The sequence below is a fragment of the Pongo abelii genome, chromosome 13 (genome assembly GCF_028885655.2).
Source record: "Pongo abelii isolate AG06213 chromosome 13, NHGRI_mPonAbe1-v2.0_pri, whole genome shotgun sequence".
Lineage (NCBI taxonomy): Eukaryota > Metazoa > Chordata > Mammalia > Primates > Hominidae > Pongo > Pongo abelii.
Window position 1 is genome coordinate 30,326,800 of NC_071998.2, and position 26,002 is coordinate 30,352,801.

General features: G+C 38.8%; 1 long non-coding RNA gene across 1 annotated transcript; it reads left to right on the forward strand.

Annotated features, from left to right (window-relative positions):
• Window positions 1-24,707, forward strand: LOC129047809 (uncharacterized). Its single transcript, XR_008509575.2, has 4 exons — window positions 1-244; window positions 12,204-12,365; window positions 22,296-22,433; window positions 24,598-24,707. It is a non-coding gene; the product is annotated as an uncharacterized LOC129047809 (long non-coding RNA).
• Window positions 24,708-26,002: the final 1,295 nt, after the last annotated feature.

Sequence of the window (26,002 nt, forward strand, 5' to 3'; positions counted from 1 at the left end):
GTCCGTGAGCTGTTTCTGTACTCCTCTCCTTCTGACATTCAGGTCCTCCAGAGTCATAAATGACCAAGAGAGGCAGGGACAAAAATGGCTAAAAGAGGGACAGCAATGCACTGGATCAAATAACAAGGATGCCACTGTCAGACTGACTGGAGATTCTAACAACTTTGGCAGTTACTAGCTGAGTGACCTTGAGCAACTTACTGAACCTCTCTAATCTTGACTCATCATGCATGAAATTGGGAAGGTAACGCCTTTCTTATGGATTATTTTCAAATTTTATGAGATATTACATGTAAAAACATTGCACAAATTAAGAGAATAATTATTAGAAGATATTGTTGTTGTTAGTGCTACACAAGTGTCCAAAGGACAGATTGGACAAAGAAAAAAAAAAAAAAAGCTCTGTATTACTTTTTATGGCTTGCTATTGGTCCCTTCTTTCCAGCACAGTCCTGGCCATCTGGATTTAAAGCTGTTCCCTCTGTGCCCCTGCTGGTGAGAAGGGAAAATAAACATCATTCCCTTGGTGTGCTAGGTCTATATCCTGGAGAGAACCCAGTCCCTGCCAGGAATGAATTTGTTTCTCTGCAAGTCAGAGACTTTCTCTGTCTATCCCAGCTGAGCTCTGGGGAGATAGGGGTTCAGATATAAATCAGGGAGTAGCAGGACCAATGTTCCACCTTTTGCTCTTCCAAATCCATATCCCCATTGTGCCATCTGTCCTATTTATAAATGGGATCACATCACAGCCTACCCCACCAGTACCAGTGGAATTCCCTCTACTCACCTTTAGCCATTTATCTCTAGTCCACCAGCCTCTACTAAACACTAAACTATCAAAGCGATTCTAGAAATTACTCTCTAGAATTGATGCCAGTCACTGAAACATTGGAAAATATCACATCTAATTGTTTCCCTTCTCCTGAGGTGACACATTCCCTGGGACTTGAGGCTCCCCTGAATTTGAGGCAAGTTACAAAAGGGCCAAAAAAAACATAAGGAAATCCTGTAGATCCCGTGTATCTATCCATCCATCTAGTCACCCCAGCAGGAAGTTGCTATTCTGCATGTCAAGAACTAAGATGAGGTGGTTGCTAGAGGACAGGTCATTGTTGTCTTCAGGACTGACTACTTTTTTCCTCTGGATCTTTCTCTCTCAAATCCGGACATTGTGGAGTTGAGGTGACTGATTCTGTGTCCTTAGCAGGCAGTCATCTCTTATAAGCCAGACTCTCTAATTACGTGCTACCAAATGTTTATTTCCCCTTTGTTTCCTTCCAACCTTCATGAAAACTCATCTCAGTGCTCCAGTCTTAGATGTCACCCAGGAGATTAAGGGAAGGGGCATTTGTGCAACAGCACTGACCCAAACCTCTCCTGGCGGTGGCCATAGCCCAAGGAGGGTTTTATCGCCCTCAGGTTTTGTTTAGAAGTGACAGCCCTTCCTTCTGGATTCTTCTCTTCTTCCTTGTCTGTTCTCCAACTTGTCTAGAACTTTAGTTTGGAAAGAGAGATAACATTTATTTATTTAATACCTTTTGGTTTCTTATGAATCAATTATTTTGGAGAAAATGTTTATCCCAGAGGGAGCATGAAACCCAAGTTTCCCTTTCTTCATCTTGGGAGAAACCCTGAGCCTCCTTTCCCCTTCACTACCTGCCTCTCCATTCTGTTTCTGCCTCAGGTTATGGCCTTTGTATTTCTTGCCTGGTTTCCTGCTAATCCTCCTAATAGCATTCTCTGACTCTGGCTTTCCTATACCTCTGTCCTAAGCATCTCAATCCATTGCCTGCCTCATTGAGCTAACTGATGCCAGAGTGGTCCACTCTGACTCTCAGATACAGTCTAAGTGCTTTCTCAGGGCATTCAAGGGCTTTTGTGCAAAGCACCATGAACTGCTCTCATTTCCTGAATGCACACTGCTTTCTCTCACCGACTATCAAAACTGGCTTCCCAGAGCCCACCACTACACTGTGCTAATAGCCATCTCAGTCCTGCCTTTGCTTAAAAAAAGCCTCCCCTTTGGCTTCCTTTCACTCCCGCAGGTTTTCTAGGGCTCTCATCCTTTTCAGGATTCAATGGCCTCACTCAGGATATGGAAATCCAGACACATATGGTCCATGTTTCCTGGCTCCACATTTCCCACAGAAGGTCCACTCCTCTCCCCTGCATTCACTCTGGCTTCCTGCCTACAGTTGATCTTCATCCCATCTGTGATTTTTTTCTATCAGGAGAACAAATGGAGAGAGGTTAAGAATCAAAAAGAAGAAAGGAAAAAGAGGAGAGATTGATTTTCCTTAAAGGAGACCTGCTCCTATTTCTGAAATGTCTCCTACTTTGAAAACCAGTGTACGTCAGCTAGCATCCTAAAGGAACCTCAGTTCTCAAGACCTCAAATCAAGAGAGAGAGTCTACAGGATCATAAGCCAGACTGCCTGGGCCACCGTCTTTCTGCACCATGAGATAGGGACATTTGTTTATCACTTCCAGTTCCATTTGCCCAGTACCTGAGCTGTCAATATTTCAGTCTTTTATGCTCCCAGTAGAGGCCAACACCTTGGCACACTCACCCCCATTCACCACATTCCCAATTCTCTCTCACTCGTTCTTTTCCCTGGGCCATTTCCTGTCTCTTATGCCTCTATTGCCCTTCATCCTCAGATAATACATATCTCCACAGTCTCATTCTGTCCAAAACCCTGGCCGAATCATATTCCACTACATTAAACCTCTGCCTATCTTCCCTAAGTCAGAAAACATAACTAGAGATGCCAGTTCCTGCTGGTGACTGTCAGGCTGGCAGCAAGGTCTGGCCAGAGGCAAGCAGCTGCTGGTCCAGGAGGTAGGGACTGGCTTGTCTAAGAACCGTTCTCTGTTCACAAAGCAACACTGTAAGAGCTTCTATTTCTTTTTTCATCAGAATGACTTTATTTTCTGATTTAAATAAAAAAGACAAGAAATGAAAAACAAAGAGGGTGTGGACAGAGAGAAATTCTCTTAAAAAGTGAAGGTGTTATAACTAGATAGTCTCAAATTTCCCTTCTTCTGTGTTCCTTGATGGCCACAGTGAAGCACATAAAGGGGAAGGAATCCACTAAAATAAATATGTCCCTCTACTTCTGCTTCTAGCACTGTAAGTGCAGGCTGTGGACAGGTAAGAATGTCTGACACAGGGGACCCTGGAAGAGCAGCTCAAAGACATTAGGCCCTGGGCTCTCTATGTTCTGTGCTGTCTCAAGCATATTAGAAAATACAATAATTGCAACACCACCATTCCTCCCCTCCATGCTTTCCCTCACCCCACACTGAGGGACCTGAGAACCATGACACCCAAATCATAGGTCAACAAAGTCTATTCACATACCTGCTTAAGCAAAGGTGAGCAGTGCTGACCTCCAGCTGCCAGGGCAGCTTCTCTTACCTCCTCTCCTGCCAGTTGTTTCCACTTTTGACAACTCTTCCTGGTTGGACTGGGAACCTGCCATTCTTAGAAAGGTTCATTAAAACCAAGTCCTCTTGTCCCTAAGCTGGTACATTCTTTTAGTTCAGAGACATATCTGACCATGGCCCTTGACTAGCTGGGATAACTAGAATTTGCAAAATCTCCAGAATTTCCACTTACGTCAAATCAGTGACACCTTCAGTTTCAGTGCATTCTGAGGATATTCAAGGTCACACATACTATCATGTCATCAGTCACGACACTATCCCCAGATAAAGCTGCCACTCAGCATACCTGTTATTCTCATTGTCATCACCAAGGAAAACAACAATTTTCCTTGCCCATTGACCTACATTTGGTGTCTTTTTGCTGTAACTGCATTAGAACAGAAATATTTTCTTGGCTTTCTAAGAGATTTTTGTATCTAAATCTCTGTAATTCACCCTAATAACTGACTCCAGCCTCCTGCAAAAGAAAAGAGCAAAAAGTTACTGAACAGAATAAACAAAGTCTCATTTAGGTTGCCCCAGTCTGAAAATAAGAAACACTAAAAGCCTTTATTCACACAATCAATCACCACTTCCTCCTTAGCATTGCCCAAAACAAGGGTCTGGTTGCAAAGACATTATACCCAAAAACATTAAAAAGATAAAAAACAAAACCACCTACATTTCCATCACTCTCAAAAAGTTTATATTTTCATTTTTCTAATCCTTGCCTATCCTATACAAGAAAATAAATGCAATACAGTTGGATGTAGCCTTGGTATAAAATGATGAAAACAATACAAAAGATCAATGAAATGAAAAATTGTTTTTTGAAAAGATAAACAAAATTGACAAATCTTTAGCCAGACTAATAAAAAAGAAGACTCAACTAAACAAAACCAAATTTGAAAAAGGAGATATTACAATTGATACTATGGAAATTCAAATGATAATTAATGGCTACTATATGCCAATAAATTGGAAAATCAAGAAGAAATGGGTAAATTCCTAGATGTATAACCTACCAAGATTGAACCATGAAAAAATCTAAAACCTGAACAGACTAATAACAAGTAATAAGAGTGAAGCTTTAATAAAAATTTTCCAGCTATGCAAAGCCAGAGAGCCAATGGCTTCAATGCTAAATTATACCAAACATCTAAAGAACTAATACTAATCCTACTCAAACTCTTCCATAAGATAGAGGAAGAAGGATATTTCCAAACTCATTCTTTGAAGCCAGTATTACTCTGATACTGAAACCAAAGTTACATCTAAAAAAGAAAAGTATAGGCCAATAGGCCTGGTGAATATTGATATTAAAATCCTCAACAAAACACTAGCAAATTGAATTCAACAACACATTAAAGAGATAATTAATCATGCCCAAGTGGGATTTATCCCTGGGATGCAAGAATGGTTTAACATATAAGCAAATAAATTAATGTATTACATCATATCAACAGAATGAAGGACAAAAATCATATGATCATTTCAATTTATGTTGAAAAAGCATTTCACAAAATTCAACATCCCTTCATGATAAAAACCCTCAAAAACTGAGTACAGAAGAAATGTACCTCAACATAATAAAAGCCATATATGACAGACCCATAGCTAATATCCTACTGTATGGGGAAAAGCTGAAAGCCTTTCCCCTAAGATAGAGAACATGACAAGGATGTCCACTTTCACCACTGTTATTTGACATAGTACTGAAAGTCCTAGGTAGAGCAATCAGACAAGAGAAAGATATAAAGGGCATCCATATTGGAAAGGAAGAAGTCAAATTACCCTTGTTTGCAGATGACACAATCTTATATTTGGAAAAACCCAAGGACTCCACCAAAAAGCTATTAGAACTGATAAACAAATTCAGTAAAGTCAGAGGACACAAAATCAACATACAAAAATCAGAGCACTTCTGTATGTCAACAGCAAATGATCTTAAAAATAAACCAAAAAAGTAATTCCATTTACAGTAGCTACAAATAAAATAAAATACCTAGAAATTAACCAAAGAAAGAAAGATCTCTACAATAAAAACAATAAAACTTTGATGCAAGAAATTGAAGAAGACAGAAAACAATAAAAAGATAGTCCATCTTCATGGATTAGAAGAATCAATATTGTTAAAATGTCCATACTACCCAAAGTAATCTACAGATTTAATGCAATTTTAATCAAAATACCAATGACATTCTTCACAGAAATAGAAAAAAAATCCTAAAATTTATATGGAACCACAAAAGACCCAGAATAGCCAAAGCTATCCTGAGCAAAAAGAATAAAAACCACATTGCCTGACTTTAAATCATACTACAGAACTATAGTAATCAAAACAGCACGGTAGCAGCATAAAAACAGACACATAATCAGTGGAACAGAATGAGAATCCAGAGATAAATCCATACACCCACAATGAACTCATTTTTGTCAAAGGTGCCAAGAACATACATTGTGTAAAGGACATTCTCTTCAATTAGTGGTGCTGGGAAAACTGGATAGCCATATGCAAAAGAATGAAACTAGTCCACTATCTCTCACCATATACAAAAATCAAATAAAAATGGATTAAAGACTTACATCTAAGACCTAAATCTATGAAACTACTAAAATAAAACATTGGTAAAACTCTCCAGAACATTGGACTAGGCAAAGAGTTCTTGAGTAATACCTCAAAAGCCCAGATAACCAAGCAAAAATGGACAAATGAGATCACATCAAGTTTAAAGGATTCTGCACAGCAAAGGAAATAATCAATAAAGTGAAGAGACAACCTCTGCAATGGGAGAAAATATTTGCAAACTACCCATCTGATGAAAGATTAATGACCAGAGTACATAAGGAATTCAAACAACTCTATAAGAAAAAATATAATAATTTGATTTAAAAACTGGCAAAATATCTGAATAGATATTTCTCAAAAGAAGACATACAAATGGCAAACAAGCATACAAAAAGGTGTTCAACATCATTGATCATCAGAGAAATGCAAATCAAAACTACAACGAAATATCATCTCACTCCTGTTAAAATGGCTTTTATGCAAAAGTCAGACAATAACAAATGCTGACAAAGATGTGGAAAAAAGGAAACCCTCACACACTGTTGGTGGGAATGTAAATTAATACAGCCACTACAGAGAACAGTTTGCAGGTTCCTCAACAACAACAAAAAACTAAAAACAGAGCTGTCTTACAATCCAACAATTCCACTCGCAGATATATATCAGAAGTAAGGAAATGACATTGAGTTTTTGAAAAATGAAAAGCTTTTTATTGCAAGCTGACTAATGGGGAAACAGGTGTCCAGCTCAAATCTGTCTCCCTGTGCTGGCTTTAAGGCAGTAATTTTATTAGAAAGGTTTAGGGGGTGGATCCTGGGATTAGTAGGTGATTGGTTGAAAGAAAGGGGAGGTCTAGAAAGTCCCTAAACATCTGCCATTATTTCTTCATGCCTTCTTCATGTACAAGTTCCATGTACAAACTTGGGAAGAGTTAGTACGAAATATGCAGCAGAAATTTGGGCTGTGAAGTTGGCACGCTTGGTCTGCACAGACTTCATTTGGCCTTATTGGTTCCAACTGATTTTAGCCAGTTTTGTTATCTTACAAGCAGAGGGAGTTTCAGGGTTTCACCAAGTTGTTTCTTTTTTTTTTGTAATCTACCATCCTGCAAGCTCAGGAATTTCTACTACGCATTGGTTGCTTTATCTCTTTGGAGTACGATTTCAATTTCACCTTTATTATCTCACTAAATGGGAGATATTGTCACCATTAGCAAATAAGGAAACCAAAGCATAGAGAGATAAATGAGTTGTCTAAAGGCACGCAAGAGTTAGTGACGGAGCCACATTTTAACTCGAGGCCAGTGGTCCTCCCTTTCCCACAGAGCTGGGTGCATGTACAAGAAATCCATGAACTCCAAGGTAACTGAAGAAATCCCAGAACATAAACTCCAGAGACGAACATAAATATATACGAGTGGAGTCATGGCCGGGCGCGGTGGCTCACGCCTGTAATCCCAGCACTTTTGGAGGCCGAGGCGGGTGGATCACGAGGTCAGGAGATCGAGACCATCCTGGCTAACACGGTGAAACCCCGTCTCTACTAAAAATACAAAATATTAGCCGGGCGTGGTGGCGGGCGCCTGTAGTCCCAGCTACTCGGAGGCTGAGGCAGGAGAATGGCGTGAACCCGGGAGGCGGAGCTTGCAGTGAGCGGAGATCGCGCCACTGCACTCCAGCCTGGGCGACAGAGCCGAGACTCTATCTCAACAACAACAAAAAAAAACGGGGTCACATCCTTGTTCAATAAATGTTAGTTATTATTATTAGCTTAATACTGATTTACTAAATGAATAAATTCTGATTTCAAAATTAATTCCATCCCAATCATCATAATAGCTACAATTCATTGATTGTTTACCCTGTGTCATGCACCATGGTATGTGCTGTAAATGATTTATCTTATTTAATTTCCACAACGTTTCTCTAAGGTGTAATTTACTATCCCCGTTCTACAAATGAGAAAACTGAGGCTCTGAAAGGGGAAAAATTTGACCAAATTTAGACTAACATGTGACAGAACTAGGCTTCAAACCTAGACTCTGCCCCCAAGGTCTGAGCTCTTAATCATTCCATTGTCCTGCCTCGTGTCAATGGAACTCTGTTTATAATCCATCAAACAGAAGAAGTAATGTTGCTTAAAAGAGAGAAAGGGATGGGGTGAACTTCTTCATATAAAGCAATTTCACAATGAAGTTGCTCAGTGGAGGATCTTAAAGGTAGAGAGAGAACAGAGATAGACTTTCAGGACAGTATAGACTTCGGGGAACAGCTGAGGTTTCGCATGTTACTATTGATTACAGTGCAAAACCTGAGTTTTACTGGGATCCTCTGGTGGACTTCAAAGGCAACACGAGTTTCTAAAGCTCGCAGCCATGTGGTCAGAGATGGAAAGGAATTTGCCAAATCTGAAAGAAGGAAGCAGGATTATTTCTATAGCATGATGATCCCATTGAAGTCTTCAGATCCAGGTAAAAGGTGAACCCTTAGTCTCAAAGAAACAAAGTATGAGTCCCATTGGCCAGCCAGTTTTAAAAGAGATTGAAAGCAAAGAAGAACAAGTTCCCAGCAAGGTAGCCTGTGCAGAGAGATATTTTCCTTCAGGGAAGAAGGCAAGAGGGAAGCACTGGAAAAGAGGCAACCTACATTCTCAGTGAGAGAGGGAACAGCTGTACCAGACTCCTAGTCTGCAAGTCAAATATAAATACCTGCCCCCTGCCCCCCAACAAAACTTGAACCAACAGAATGAGAAGAAGATTTGAAAAGGGACAAGATGCAAATTAAATATACAATGCTACTAGTGTACCACTGAAGAGTTTGCTAGAATCACTGGGCTGAGGGAGAAAATGTGACAGCAGTGCCACTATCGCCTGGCAAGAACAGAGACTGGAAAAGCAATATTAGAGAAAGGCCAGAGGGCAATGTCACAGAAGTGCTTCTGACAGGTGTTGTCCTTGGGGAACAGCAGCAGGCCAAAGTGGAAGGACAAAGTGTTATGGCTTAATGCCACTTGCCCTCCAGCTGAAAAGTCACATCATCACACAAAAGAAGGTTATAGATGAATGAAGTTTAACACAATTGTTCCTCTACCTCAAAAGTGAGCTTAGGCATTTGACTGAAATACTGTATATCGATATCTACATGTTAAAAATGTAGAATGCTATGACATTTAAATTTATTAGCTGACAAACATTGTGCTGTGCCATCTGCCACTCTCTACTAAACTTCCTGTAACTAAAGATGCACAAACCCTAGAGAATAAGCATTAGGTAAAATAGATTCATTTTATATAATTGAACATAATTGTCCATGTAATGTTTTAACGTAATATTACTCAACAGCTGTGCAAATAATAGAAGGGTTACTCACCATAGACCATATGCTGGCAATGAGATATGAAGACAGAACTCTAACCGACCAGGGAACCCACAGCTTCACTGGGTTGATGTATGGCTTGCTTCAGAAATTAATTCAAGCTGAAGGCAGAAACCAAAGTAGAGTGCCACAGAGTGCCAAAAGCAAAGGGGCAGTGTTATCTCCTGACTCTCACTGTAGAGAGGGCACCACCCTTGCATTTTGTCAGTCTTAGCTCACATCGCCATCTGCTCTTCCCAAGGCTGGCTTTTTCTACATGGTCTCTCTTCCTCTTCCATAATTTTTCTAATGTTTTCAGTATTCTTCTTTTACAATCACATATTGACTAACCACAAGTGGGCACAGCTTCTCTTGCTTTATGTTCTGTTTGTTAAACAATATGGCAGGTGAGCTCTGGAACCAGAATTCTAAATTTCTAAATAATGGTTATTTGCTCTTTCATTAAACTTTTTCAAGTATCTTCATGTAAGTCCTAACCTGTCCCATTATATGGGTAGATTTCATGATTCCAATTTTAGAGATGAGAAAACTGAGGCTGAATATTTCAGTCGATCAAGTGCTTACTGAGTTTCTAGAAAGGGCCAAGCTAACGCAAGTCACTTGCCTATAGTGGTACAAATACTTAAGACAGAGCTAAGAAGTAGGATGTAATGCTTTGTTCTATCCATTAGTTCTTTTGGCAGTTCACTGCTAAATGACCTTGCTCAAGCTGTTTAATGTGTCTATAACTCATGTTCAGCATTTACGAAAGAAGAACCAAAAATCAACTAATTGGAATGTATCTACACATACCACTTTGATCAGATATAAATATTTTTAACATCTAACCAAAATCAGCCTACAAACATCAAGTCCATGTATACTATTTCAGCCCTTGATTCTATTAATTCTATTCCACTCTCCTTTTTAATGCTTATAAACATTTTTTTTCAAACCTGCTTTGCTGTAGCGGCCATTTCAAGTCTGTGGAATAAGATGAGATATATTTTGTTCTGATATATTATGCTAAGAAGTGTCTTACTTGCAGGCAAACTATTGTAAATTGCCTCAATATTCACCATATTATACATTTCACATTGTTCTGCCTATACTATTAAAGCTTGATCTCTTGGAAAATATTATAAGGGAATTTAACTATACATAAATATTAATATGTGCAACAAAATAAGAACAGCATAAAAGTATTTCAGCACTAAAAGTTAAATGTGTTGGAGCCTAAGGAGAATTCTTTACTCTTTTGGTATTTGCAAATGACTTTAAACTCACATAAGATGATGAAATGATAAAAATGAAAATAACGAAATGCAAAAAAATTATTACAATATATTTCAAAAAGGAGTCAGTGGCTTAGAAAGACCCAAAATGACAAAGAAAAGTATAACATTCTAGAATTGAAACAAGTCACCACAAGTGCTCAAATACTGTTCTCCACCACAAGGTAATGACATTTTTACTAACATTCAGACAAATATAATAATCTCAAACTATTTTAAGATTGAGAGAAGGTTATGAGAAAGAGTTACCGAAGCCAATATATATCAAACTTGGGGCTGACATTTGGTCTCAAATCCCCAGTGTTTGCAAGAATTTCAGCACAGGTGGTAAGTACAATCACCATATGTTCAAACTGGAGACATCTGCAGAATCAGAACCAAGAGACTGTCAACTTAAATGCATGTTCTTTTGGGGGAGAAAATTAGTTATTTTAAGATATAGTGAGAATATATAATTTAGCTTAATCTCAATTCACTTGAAGATCTGAGGATTAACCCAATCTGTCAAGTAGAGTTCTAATCACTGAGGTTCTTTTCTAAAACCATTCCAAAAAGGATCTGTACAATTTGGATGAGGGATTATGGTTTAAAATATAATTTAATTAAAAAGAGAGGTTTAGTAATCCTTTAATCTCTCTGATCTTCAGTTTCCTTTTTAATGAATTGAGGAAGTGGAAGTTGGGTTATATCTCTATAACAAGTCTACAGTTCTCTAAAAACCATGAGAAGCCAGATAGAACATAATCCTTCTAGGGCAGTTTTCACATCCAATTGTAAATGAATACATTGGTTTCCAAGGCAAAATCTCAGCCCCCTTGCCCAGTTTGTTACAGGAAACTCTCTGCTACAAGAACAAGCAGCAAAGCCTGTCAAATTAACTTTCAGAAATGTCCAGTTTTTATTATCACCTTCTGAAATCCACCCTTTATACCGTGCCAGAACAATCCTGGTTGTAACATAATTTTGGAGGTGGCTGCCCACTCATGTCCCTCCTTGTCTTCATTTTACTCTTCCCTAGTCACAGTTGATCCAAGTTGGGTTAATGAGATTCTGTTTTCCTGGAATCTGGAATTAGAATTAATAGTTCCAAGGCATTCTCTGTTGGTTGTTTGATATAAAATCTACAGGTTGGATAGCTACACAAGTGTCCATCTTCTGCTATATGCACAAAGAAGCAAAAACAAACAAACAAATAAATACATAAATACAAAAACTAAGTCAATCTCCATAAAGAAAACATGCAACAGATACTGAGAGAGAGAGAGAAAGTGACAAAGAGAGAGAGAACAAATTAACACCTTGGTTCCTGATGACTGCTGATTGCAGGAACTTCTTGGGACCCCGTGTCCAATAAGATACCTCTATATCCTTATAATATATTCCCTTGGATAACAAACAGAAACTTCAAGCCCACCACTAGAAATGCAGAGGCAATAGCCTCTTATTTAAAAAAAAATAGATTTTTTTATTAAAAAATCTTAGATTTTTTTAAAACAGCTCCCATAATTGTGAAATATCTAATCCTTATAATAAATGTTTATTCTGTATAACTTATAGTTATTCTGCTTCCCTGAGAAACAACAACTGAGATATGAAAGATCTGCAATTAGGACCACCTGTTTCCTGTACTTTCTAGCCATGTGACCTTAGAGAAGTCACTTCTCTAAGCTTCGGTTTCATCATCTACAAAATGGGAATAATCATTCCCATCTTACAGAGGTATTTGAAGGATAGATATACTGAGGGATGTGTTGAAAGAAAACACATATGTAAAATGCTTAATTTGTAACATTGTAAATACCTTTATCACCATCCCTATCCCTACTATTCAACTAAGCCTCTATTATAAATGTATTATTATGTTACAAGTTGCACTTATTAATGAGAAGTTTTAACTGCTGGCCTATTCTTCTAGAAGATACATTAGAAAATAGAACTTACGTACTTTATCTTAAATCAGATATATACTGGCAAGATATATACTGGCAAGAAGTGATACAACATCCCAACATAGCATCTTTTTAATGCTTAATACAACATCCCAACATAGCATCTTTTTAATGCTTGAATAGTCCTCTTTTTAGAGAGTTAATATCTTGATGGTTAATATCTTGACAGTAATTATGCTATGCTGTGACTTCCAACATATGCTTTATTTTTTTTGCTAGTTCTTCCTTAATTTTTCACTTATCAGTACTGCACTGTGACATCTGAACCCAAGGAAGCCAATGCAGTAATAACAAAAAGTGCTGCTATGACACTCTTGAGTCTAAAGCAACCTCAGCAAGTGCAGCATTTGGAGAGTTCAGCCAAAGGGCAACGCACAACCCAGGAAATGTGCTAATCGGTGGTTAAGACTCCGATGTCTCTACCAGCTGGAGCAGTGGTCTTAGACATTGCTTCCGAGGGAGTCAATAACATAGGATGTGTTAGCTTTTGTGCAGTGAAGCAGCTTCCGAGGGAGTCAATAACATGGGATGTGTTAGCTTTTGTGCAGTGAGGCAGCTTCCGAGGGAGTCAATAACATGGGATGTGTTAGCTTTTGTGCAGTGAAGCAGCGTTTGTATAGCCCCTTTTTTAAGGACACATAACTCTGGCATGGCTGCAACTCCACGGACAATGTCCTCTCTTTTTAAGCTCATGAATTTCACTTTCCTAACCTGACAAAACGGTCGTGTTAGATGACACATGGATGTGGGATTATTACACAGGAACCATCAGAGAGACAAAACTGTCTGCTCTTATTAGATTTGATGGCTAGGCAACACATACACTACTGATCTATAAAAGCTATGAGAAAAAGAAAGCTTTAAATTGGGTTAGGGGACTTGAGGCATAATCTGAGATGCCAGTTGCTTCACAAATGAAATTGTGCCAATGTCCCCTCCAAGAAAAGAAGGAGAAAAGAAGGAGGCTAGGTGCCTAAAACGCAGAGACACCCCGTGGCATCATATCTAAAGGCCATGCAGTAAACAGAAATCCAGTGTGAAGAGAAAAGTTCAGAACAGAGTGAAGAGGACAAACAACGAGTGAAGCCTGCACTTCCCTGAGAGGAAGGGGGCCTTTTAGAGCATGACAGTGCCCCCACCCATGACAAAACCATCAAGCCACTTCAGACACATTCCAGATAGAGGAACACAGTATGCTGCTGCTGTGAAGACAAGAGGAAAGAAATTGGGAATCTTTTGTATCCCATTTAACAAACATTTCCTGGGAACCTATTAAGTGTTGAGCACTAAATTCAGTCTTGTTGGAACCAATATGACTAAGACTTCCATATAGAAATGTGTCTCCAAGGGATCTAAAGTAAAGGTCAAAGTTTTGCCCAAAGAAGGAACTTGAAATCTGTCTTGGCAAGAAGTAAGTTAGGATTCTAGAGAGTTGTGCCATGTAACATAAAAGGACCAATTGATTTGAAAGCAAAAAGGGAACATTTTATACATACGTCATTTCTATCATAAGAACTTAGTCTGGCCTTTTGAGATTGCTGACTTTAAGCAGACCATGTGCCTAAGGATCACTAATGCTGATTGATACTCTGGTTGTGAGTTTGTGTCTCTGCAACTCACGTCAGCCAGTTCACATCATTGATTAAGCTCTCTGGGTCTCAACCACGTGGGGCCCCCATGAGCAGTCAGCTTTGTCTGCCTTCCCCTCAACTTTCCTCCACTGAGACATGGATCCAGGGTTGATCTGTGTGACCTTAAGCAGACTAGAACTGTTCCAGAACACCCTCAGAAAACACTTATGTATTGCAAGTGCAGATGAAATGGGAACAGAGCAGAGCAGCATGGTTAGGGGCCAAAGTATTCCTCTGCAATCTATGACAAAATCCTTAATGCTAAATAAACAATACTTTCCTGCCTCCCGGGTGCAATCTTGAAGGGGATCTGATCCCCTGCGAGGCTTTTCTGCTAAATGTCAACTTAATAAATAAAGTTTACATTTTCATAGTTAAAATATGATCACCGTCAAAACGGTTTTTTAAAAAACAATTGCCTTTCCATCTTAAAGCAATTGTTATCATTAAGTTTATGTACTTCGCTCCACTATGTTACTACATAAAGTTGCATGTGTTTTAACATAGTTGTTACTGCTTTTCATGTATAATTTTATAATCTGGCTTTATTTCACTTGATATTAGATCAGTAGTAATTGATCGTGTATTCCATAATCTTAATTTGTAGCTTCTTTTCAAATGCTGCATAACAGTCCATCATTTTTCTCCATTTAAAGAACCCCAGTTGTCACTAGAAAGAGGATTTATGAGAATATCTTTCTGAATTGATTTGTTTTCTACTATATGTGTCTAGTGTTCTACTCTTAAGTGTTATTTTAGTGCTCTTTGGCAATATCAGCTCTCTCCCCCCAACTCACCCACATCCCTTCTTCTTTTTCTTTCTTTTAACAATTCACATTATCCTATGGAGAAAGTGACCACCATTGTGAGCATCTGGGATAGCTCAGCTGAAACTTAGACTCAAAACTGTGGAGACTTGTGACTGAAACACAAAAACTGTTCAACCTTTCATGATGTTGGGAAAATAAACATAGATAATTCTAATATGAAATGTTTGCTTTAGTCCTGGTGTCACAGTGAGCTGACAGATGACATTTTCACTCAAGTGCAGCACTCTACAGTTGGCAGCATACTTTATGGGGACCCAGAAATAATCCTCTCCATGAGGCTTATCATTATTACTTTAAGAGAGAATTAATCTTTCTCCCCTGAGTGTTTTAACTCAACTTTTGTTTTAGCTGTCAAACTTTATTCTACTTGGTTTTACCATTAATTGTTTTGTTTATAGATGTTCCCCCATAGATGATAATAACCTTGAGTGGAGTCATTCATTTATCATAAAAATATGGGCCACCACATACATGCGGGACATGGAGCCTGGTACAGGGTTGGCAACCAATAAACTTGAAAATGCATTGCCAATAAGCAAATGTTCACTGGTTGCTCTGTACCAGGCACTGGGTTAAGTACTAGAATCAATTCACATTTTTTTCCGCAGAAAAATATAGAATTGATTCCTGTCAAATGCAAACTAACAGAGTCAAGCTTTAAAATCTGGCAGATTTGGTCAGACCTATCTACCTACTACAATGAGAAAACACCTACTTTAATCCTTTCTCTAACTCTGTGTCCATGCCTAATAGAGCCAATAAATTCAGCCCTGTTGGTGAGGTAAAATATCTTGAGCAAAATGTAGACTGGGAAAGCACTATTAAACAGCAAGCCATAAAATAACTGTAAACCTGCTTATGAACTACCTTGAAAGTAATTTCAGGCGAGTGGAGAAGGAACCGATTACCAGCAGCAATAGCTGCCAGGATCTTTTACACCAGTTCCTTATAAATGGGAGTCACCTTAGCAATCTTCACCAGCCTCCTACTGAGAAGAAAAGTAACTTGTACATAAAGATTTATAATGTCTACTTAAAGGTGACCTGGGATGGAGTTTGCCACTTTTAACATCCCACTTGTCTAGATCCATATAATCACTATAACAGTGAATTCTACCAGCTTATCTTAAATTGCCTGGCAGCCTGTATCCAGTAAATGGTCTTTCAATTCTCAAGGCTTGCTCTAGTCAAAATCACATTGGCCCCTGCCCTTGACTAACAAGAAGGCTTAGAGGGTTTCTAAGACATAGCCCCCAGGCCCTATGGATTTAGTTAGTCATTTCAGAGTTTAGATAAAAGTATCTCGATTATATATAAGCCAGTGCAGTGGACCTGATGTCCAATAACCAGACATGGTGTTCCTCAGGATAACAGTAAGACTCACCACAAGGCCACCACGTAAGTGACTTCTCTATAGGTGTATGGGTCTTGGCCAAAGTGAGTATCAATGGCTCCTTCTCAGTCTCCTTAAACACAGCCGGGGATAAGGGCAATGTTCTCTGGCATCATCCATAGCCATCATTTCTAAGATTTCTTTAGGTGGAAAAATCTCCTCCCACATTCAGATGGTTTACAAATATTGGTTGTTTACAGCTAATCCTTCTGTTTCCTCAGGATTCAACAAGATATACTATTCAATTAGACATACAAATGACTGAGTTTTCTTTTTGTTTATAATCATGGTGGAAAGATAAAAATACCTGTTTTGAAATTTATCTAAGATAAATACAATATGATCATGCTGAAATATAAAGTAAATTATTGGGAGTTTATCACCTATTCAACCTTCTGTGCTAAAGCAGACATAGGGCCGTTTTCTAAGAAAGATTCTGGTACTGATGTAGGTACTTGAGGCTCACTTTTTTTCTTTTTCTTTCTTTTTTTTTTTGAGACAGAGTCTCACTCTGTTGCCCAGGCTAGAATGCAGTGGTAGGATCTCGGCTCACTGCAACCTCCACCTCCCGGGTTCAAGCAATTCTTCGGCCTCAGCCTCCCGAGTAGCCGGGATTACAGGCACATGCCAATGTGCCCAGCTAATTTTTGTTTTTTCAGTAGAGACGGGCTTTCACCATGTTAGTCAGGCTGGTCTCGAACTCCTGACTTCATGATCCGCCTGCTCTGAGGCTCACTTCTAACCCTCTAAGATGTGAGCACACAATCAGGTGCATTTCTTAGAGTTTCAGCTGCCCCTTTCCCCAGGATCTTGATGTTGTCTTGATTGTCAAAGTACATGGATCTTGGCCAGGCACAGTGGTACATGCCTGTAATTTCAGTGCTGTAGGAAGATGAAACAAGAATATAGCTTGAGCTCAGGAGTTCTATGCTGCAAGCTATGATCACTCCCACTGAACTCCAGGCTGGGCAGCAGAGCAAGACTCTGTCTCAAAAAAAAAAAAAAAAAAAAAAGCACATGGATATCCGACCTGCATAGTAATCACCCTGTCACCCTGTCAAGGTGCTTGGCTGCACTGATGACCTTAAACTCTCTGCTCTTCAACTCTTCCCAAAAGCACAGTTGCCCAAAATCATGTTTGTGAAAGATCCTAAAGCACATTCATGAATGCATTCCTCCAAGTATTCTAAAATTTGCCCTAAAGTCAGTAGTTCTCATACTAAAATACACCTCAGAGTTGTGTCCAATATAAGTAAATAAAAATTGGGAAGGGAAAATTGAGACTGCCACTACTAATTATGGACATTGGGTGACTTAAACCTCCAGGGATAACTCCAGGCTACTACAGAATGACACAACCCCAATTGACAGGAATGGCCCTAGACAGGTAAGCAGTAAACACACAAACACATAAACTTCAAAATGCTCTCCCACACCATAACTGGATTTTACAATAACATAAAATTTTGTATGGCAACATACCAAAAGTGTGTTTAACTAATTTTCCTATCTCATAGTTTACATCTGTAAATCAGAGATAATAAAACTGGTTTCCATTGAGAATTTAAACATTGAGCAACAAACACAACACTTCTCGCCTATTATGTCTAAGCCTGCCCTGACCACTGATCTCTAGACTAGATTATTATTTGTAATTAAAGCATACTAATATTTTCCTTATCACAATTTGCAGTTAGATATTAATTGGCTTATATATGTGTTTATTATAATATCTACCATTCTCATTAGATTTTGAGCTCTGTAAGGGCATGTACCATGTGTGTTTGGTTAAAATTATAGACCTAGTGCCTATAAGATCCTCAACGATCAAATAACCGGATAAAGAATGAGTGAATGAGTTAGGGTTTTAACATTTTACACAAGCATTAAGTAATGGTAACTCCTTTTATTATTTTAGTATTACAAAACTGTGGCCATTTGGCATACCATCTGGGAAAATTTCATTGGTTCGGTTACTTGCTAAAATGTTAGGCATATCTGTTCAAACATGATGATCAAACTCACCTGTATAATACAGATGTATTTTGGAGTTCTAACGGCTGTTTTGGATTATTGTATTATTTTGTATTAAGATCATTTGTACATATTTTAAAATCTTACATTTACAAGACCAAGTTCAGTGATAAAATCAGATAAATGCATGCATTAGCTCATTAATTCTCATAAAAATCTCTGTCCAGAAACCACAATTATATCCCAATTTACAGAATAGTAAAACTGGGACTCAGAAAAAGAAGTAACCAGCCCGATGTTACACAACGAGTTAGTGGTGGCATCAAGTCTGCAATGCAAGGGGCTGACTCCATTGCTTTCATTCTTACCTGCTACTTTCTACTGCCTCCCAACTTTACTGAAACAAACCGCTGAACATACAAATTACCTATGAAATATTACCAAGGTTCTATATAGCACTAAAGATTTTTTTTTAGCTTGGAAATGAGTATTTTGCATATACTCGACATCGTTATTTTGGCTAGATTATATCATGAAATCCTAACTTTTGAATGCTGTCCCTGAATTTTTCCCTTTCTCTTTCAAATTGCTAACTTCTCTAATTCATTACTTCAGAGATGATAAGCAGTGTTAAGTTTTTCGAAGACTAAGCCCTTGGGGGCGTTGCCAGATATAATCCCAAATCCCCAGTTAAATTTGAATTTCAAATGACAAATCGTTTTTTAAATGTAAGTATGTCCCATGCAATATTTGGACCATATTTCTAATAAAAAATATTTGTCATTTATCTGAAATTCAAATTTAACTGGGCATCTTTTATTTTTACTTGCTAAACCTGACAACCCTATTCTTGGGAAAACTTAGTTTATGGAAGAACTAAAAGGAAAGAAGGAGATTAGCACAGCAGAATATCTTAGAAAAACCGGGAGGGAAAGTTCTAGGCAGTTGAATCAAAAGCATCCTGGTAAGAACTTCCAGTGTTTCAATGTAGCAAGGATAATTGTAAAACTAAGATATAACTGAGAAGCCCAATTTCAAAGGCTGGGCCAAAATGAAAGCATTGTGGACAAAGAGAAAAGCTAGAAAAGCTATTAAATAGGGAAAATTTGAATATCTACCGGACTTTAATGAGGAAAAGTAATGCTAAATTCCAACTTATGAGGACTGAAATAGCTTACGAACCCTCTTCTTCAGATATGACTATCCCAAAAGATGAAGCAGGTAGAGGGGATTATGAGACCAAATTCTGAGCAAAAGATTTGAAATGCTGGTTGTATGGCCTGTGCCTCGCCCTGAACAAAAAACCAGGGAAACTGAGATGAAGATCACACTACTCCTGCTTTTCAGGCACTTGGAGTCTGGCAGGCCAAAGTAAAAGGTAAACAAGCAATTTCAACACTAGAGTTTCCCATACACAATGAAAATCCTCACAGGATTAACTGTCTAGAAAGTGACAAGAAAACTACACAAAGGAAATCGCCTCCGAGAGAGAGGTCTTAAAGAACAAGCCCACGTTTGCCAACGGGACAGTGTTGAGAAGGGCAGCCCTTTGGGGTGTATTTGATATTTCTGGAACACACAACAGAGAAAGAGAAGTGGGCTGAAACCAGATCATAGGAGACCTAAGATGCACAAAGGCTGCTGAGACTTTACTGTACCCACAAATAATCCAGGGATCTCATTAAAATGCAGGTTCTATTCAATACATTGCAGGTACAGCCTCTGAGATTCTGCACATCTAATAAGTTGCATCTAACAGGTGATGCAAATGCTTCTGGTCTGAAAATCAACTTGGAGTAGTATTAACTTAAAAATCACAAGACCTTCAAATTTGGAAAAGGAGACCTTACTTCTTATAAAGGGTTAGGGCCTGCAAGGTGGCCACCCCTCAGGCTAGTAAGCATGTCTTCAGCAAAGATGGGAGAAAGGCACTTGGAGGGAGAAAGGGGTATGACAGGAATTTAAGTGGAACAGTTTGGTCAAGTACACATGTTCAGCAGGTTAAAAGAGGAGCTATGAATATTAATGAAGGTGGTCCTGGGACATGCATATTGAGCAAACATACATGTAACATATGAGCCATGTTCATCTTGGGGTGGAGAGTTAACATTTAAATGTACACAATTAGGCCCTATACTTCAAAAGGGAAAACAGGGACATTTGAGTGTGCAGCCTCTGTAAACTGGCCAGAACCAGTCCATGGTCAGTGGTCTCATTATGACGAGGAAGTTTCTGAAATCAGTCTCTTGTCCAATCAAAGCTATATTTATAGCTGGTAGAACAGGGGCTGGGAGTCAGTTCAGTGTCTGGTGAAGCGACAAATTTGTTTTAATATTGTTTATCTGGAGGCCAGTGATTGTTTAGCTGCTAGAGAAAAAGAAAAACCTTGTGGCAGTTAGAACATAGTTTCTTCTTTAAGTGTAGGGGGAGTGTGACCTAACCCTTGCCTGGCATAGCCATAGGTTCCATTTATAATTTGGCATTTTATTGACACAGAGTCTGTTTTGTTAATCTTATAACACTCTAATGCTGATCAGTTGTGTCTAAACTCCGAAAGGGAAGGAGTATAAACAGGCATGTCTGACCTCCTTTCCCATCATGGTTGGTAACTTAGTTTTTAAGGGTTTATTGGGTCCTCTTGGCCAACAGGTGTTCATTTAGTCAGTAGGGGCTTAGGATTTTATTTTTAGTTTACAGTAGGAAGGCTGCATGCCACATTTTGGATCTTGAACCTTTCCAGCCAGCAATGGGGAGCCATCCTGTGGCTTTTCTAACCTGAGAGGAGCTAGAATTCGAAAAGAGCTAGATGCAGGCAGAAGACTATTTCTATGATCCAATAGAGAAAAGGCCGTTTCCTAAACTAAAGACACTGATGATAAAGAGAAGATAATGAATTTAGTAATACTGAAAAGGTAAACTTAACATGACTTGGTGTTCAATGGAGACACAGATAAAGGAGACATGGCAGGAGATGATAGTCTATGAGGAAACTAAGCTTTTTTTGGCAAAATTATAGGATATGATTTGAGAGATGTAACACTTATCTAGCATGTAGGATGTCCTACTGTGATTAATTTTGACACCCTTTTTACCACAAGATATTACTTTTTTAAAATGACGACTTGAGTTTTAAATGTATTGTAGATTCAGTCACATTACTTTAAGGTCACTTCTGATACATGTCCTGTCTTTCCAAATAGTGTAAATTTTTCTCAGGCAGGAATTGGGTTCCTTGTGTTCCTGGCACTGAGCACAAGGCTTCCTCTTTGATTGCAGTTTTATTGTACACAGACATCCCATTCCTGATCAAGCACTTGGCTTCATAAATACAAAAGCATGGGAAAATCCCAAAGCATCAGTCCCAACACTTTCATCTATTTTCCCTCTTCTCATTTTAAAAATCTGAAATAATGTAAGATTTCAATGCCAATACTACAACTGAGAGCTCATTCATTTCTCAAGTTCTGGAATAACATCCTGAGTTACAGATCTTGGTGGTCCTTCTTAATGACTGATTAGAGTTCTTGTCTTTACCTCCTACTGATGATTACTTGTTTTGATAAGATGCTGAGGGCGTTGACTTAGTACCTGTGTTAATTGCTTTATCCTGTTAGAATCTGATTTTCAGTGTGTTGAAAAGTCAGCTTAAGCCAGTGGTTCTCAGCCCTGGCTACACATTAATATCACCTAGGATCCTTTGTAAAAGAGCAATGCCCAGGCTCCACCCCCAGGGATTCTAATGTAATTGGGCCAAGGTGGATCCCAGGTATCAGTATGGTTTGAAAGCTCTGCAGTTGATTCTCATGTACAGCCAAGTTTGAGAAACAGTGACTGAAACAAACCTAAATGGGTGTTTCATTTTTCTGCATTCAGCTGCTGCTATCACACCAGTCGACCCAAGAAAAAGTGAATGAAAATTTTGATCATCTCATATAAGTCAATCTAAAGAAATCTGACCTATCAGGAACACCAATAAGAATGAGGAAGGAATCCAAACCATCAAAAAAGTTGGTATGAAGTCTGTACAGAGATGTGCTAAAGTAGAGAGCTAGATTTGATGATTTTTAGAAACAAAAAAAAACAGCTCTATTGTTTTACTGGTTACATGACTTTGGAGAAGTTATTCTCGCATCTCAGTTTCCTCATCTGCCAAGTATGCATAAGTCTTCCTCATGAAGTTGTTCAATAGATTTAATGAAGGTCCGTATTAATATACTTAGGAAATAGTTTGCTCACGTTTCAGCTTCTTTTGAAATTCTTACATCACTCAAGGCATACTATATTTCTCTTTTGCCACATTCTCAGCATTTGAAGGATTATTTTAACTAGTTAATCTAAGAGCATTTGCAACTTAATTTTATTTTTCTAATGAGTGCTTATCAAATGTGTAGCATGATATAAATGAGTACATTGTACCTTTGTGGATATCTTAATCTCATGTGCATATTTTAAAACACTTTTATTTTCAGGGTAAGTCAACAAAGAAGTGCTAACCAAGAAAAAATAATCGGGCACACCCAACACTAGTGCCCAGTGTTATGGGTCACTGAACACTAATATTCATTGGGCAGGTTGATCACTTGGCAAAGTGGCCTATCTCTGAAGAAGCCAGCATCTGGCTAGAGACCCACCCGCCACAATAAGCCAGGGGTTAAGGGTTTGAGCCACAGAGGCTGACCATATGAGAACAGCTGGGTAGGCATAATCCCATGCCCAATGGTAACAGACAGGTCTGTTTTCTCAAGAGGCCCAGCAGGCTTCTAACCAGGTGAAGTAATACAACAATTCCTCATCAATGCCAACCACACCAAGTTGTGAAATAGCATGGCTTTGTGTTTCTATGTAAAATCATTAGATCCCACTCTTTTAAAATTCTGTTCTGTTCAATCCTCTTACGAAAATATGAAGTATGCCTGATTTTCATACCACAACTTCAGATGCTCAAAACTAGAGCTTTTTCTTTATAACTGAAGTTGATTTCTATCTCAAGCCCTTCATATTTCCTGATAGACAATTGATCTGGTCACTTCCAAGTAAACCCAACCACTTCAGTAATTTCTCATTTCAGCATTACACTGAATCAGATTGTGAACTTTCCCCTTTCTCCCTTATCTCTGCAGTTAATTCTAACTCAAGTGCTTACACAGTGATGTAGTATATATAAGAAAGTGTCTCTGTGGTTGTCCAGAGTTGACAACTCCTGATATATGCAATCATAACATCTTATACTTAGTGTTGCCACCCCCAAATGGGCTTCCACTGAAAGTGGCCAAATCCCAGAACTCATCTGGGTCTCAGATTGAATGGTCCACGCCACCACTCGTGGTTGCATCCCCTTGTCATGACCTTGAGAACATTTTGGAAATCCAGATTTCTGCATCTGCCGAAAAGTGTACTCTTATTAGGGACATGTGGTAGTTGCTACCCTCCGTCTTGGGGCAACAGAACAATTAGGATCTGTGAACAAGCCCTCTCTTTGACACCAATGCAGTCATTTCAGCTCTACTACCCCATGCTGAGTGGCCTGAGATCTTTGCGTGTCTCTCCCTTCCAGCCACCCAGATGGGAAACAGAACACAGATAGGGGAAGTTATGCTACAGTAATAAACAGTACCCAAAAGATCAACAAAATTTTATTCCTCACTCATATAAAATCCATTACAATTCCAGAAAACTCTCCATGACCTCTGTCTTGATGTCAGAAGCAGCAGCAGGCTGGAAAGTCTAGCTCCAATAAATAGATGCTTGGACACAGAAATGACCCAAGTCACTTTCATTCACAATTTAGTGGCCAAAGCAATTCACAAGTTCATACCTATCTCCAAGGAGAAGTACGATGTCTCATATGCCCAGAGGAAGAGCAAGGCTTGAATGTTAGTGTGCTATATCAATATCTTCTACAGCACTGTTTCCTCTATACTTACACTTATCTGAGGGTCTAATAGTCTCTTTGCCTATCACTTGGCTGATTACTTATTGACCCAAAAAGGGACTCATCCCTAAAACCAGTGTCTATTTCTCTTTATTAGTTTCCAAATTTTTTCCCTCCCTTCAGCTGGGAGCATCTTTATCTAGTGAGGGAAGAACAGAGAAGTCAGATTATGGAAAGATTAATAGAAACTTTTAATTTTAAAGGTCAGGAATTTGACATTCATTTCTCTGTCCTCTTGTCAAGCTCCACTGTGCTATGTACTCCATCTCAAATCTCCCGATGTGGAATGTCATCCTCACATGTCTTCTTACATAATGGGCCAGGGTTATGCGATGAAAAGTCAGTAGAAGTAGGTGAGTATCAATACTTTACATTTTTTTCCACCATCAATAATGTATTTCTCTTTTGTATACCACGAGTGGGTCAACTGGGACTGGATAGTGAAATCAAATATGTGTAATTTATTAATAGACAGACCGGAAAACATATCTGGAAAATGTGTACTTAAGTGTTGTGGCAATTGGTGAAGAGGCCAGCGATGACGCAACCATTTTTCTGGCATTTGCTGAGAATAAAAGGAAGGGAAATGGAAGTAAAAAAAGATATTCAATTTTAGGCTAAGAAGCTCAGTATAAAAGTTTAAAAAGTGGTGCCTTCTGAATAGCATAGCACTTATGTGAGCACCTGTCTCAGCAAATCACAATGCCACGGTCATTTCTCCTTAATCATTGAAGGTGATTCAAGAGATGGGTTGCCCACCAGAGAGACGTTTCATGCTGAAGAATCTGATTTTAAAATATATTTAATAGCATTTTAGTTTTTATTTCTCTGGACCTCTGTGAATTATGACACTTCTGTTTTGCCCATTATAGTACTTTTCAGGATCTTAATCTCTGAGACTACTGTTCTGAAAGCCAGGAACTCAGAGAGTTATGACATCTAGTTTATCTATTGCTACAATTAAAATATGTAACAAACAACCCTACAATTTCAGAGCCATACAACAATAAATTATTACGTTTACATATTGGGGACCAGCTGGGTGTCAGCAAGGTGGCTCTGCTGATCTTGACAGAGATTGCTTACATATCTGGGGTCTGCTGTGTGTTGGCTAATCTACATTGATCTCAACTAGGGTGACAGGATACTCTGCTTTGGTCCATGTGTCACTATTCCTCCTGGGACCAGCAGTCTAGCCTGGGCGTGTTCACACTGGCATTAACAAAGGCATGAGTGTGATAGAGCAAGCCCTGTCACAAACAGTTTTCAAGGCTCTGCTTCTATCACATCCGTTAATATCCTAGAGGCCAAAGCAAGTTACAGAGCTTAAAGCCAGAGTCAAGGCAAAGAGTGGATACAAAGAGAGGTGAGAATCAAGGCTAAGACATGCTATTTACCACATCTAGGATTCTGTCCACCAAGAGGGTCTGGGCAGGGCTGGAGTACAGACTGGCTCAGGCACTAGCAAAATGCTAGCTGAAACTTCAAATAGGGACAAGCTCCTGACTGCTCAGTGAGGGAGACTGAGAAGTTGAAATGGAACATGGCACTGAGATGAGCCAAAATAGGAATTCAAGAACCTTTAATTACAGAAATTAAAAGAAATACTAAGAATGATTGCAAACGACCAGAGTATAGAATTATTATC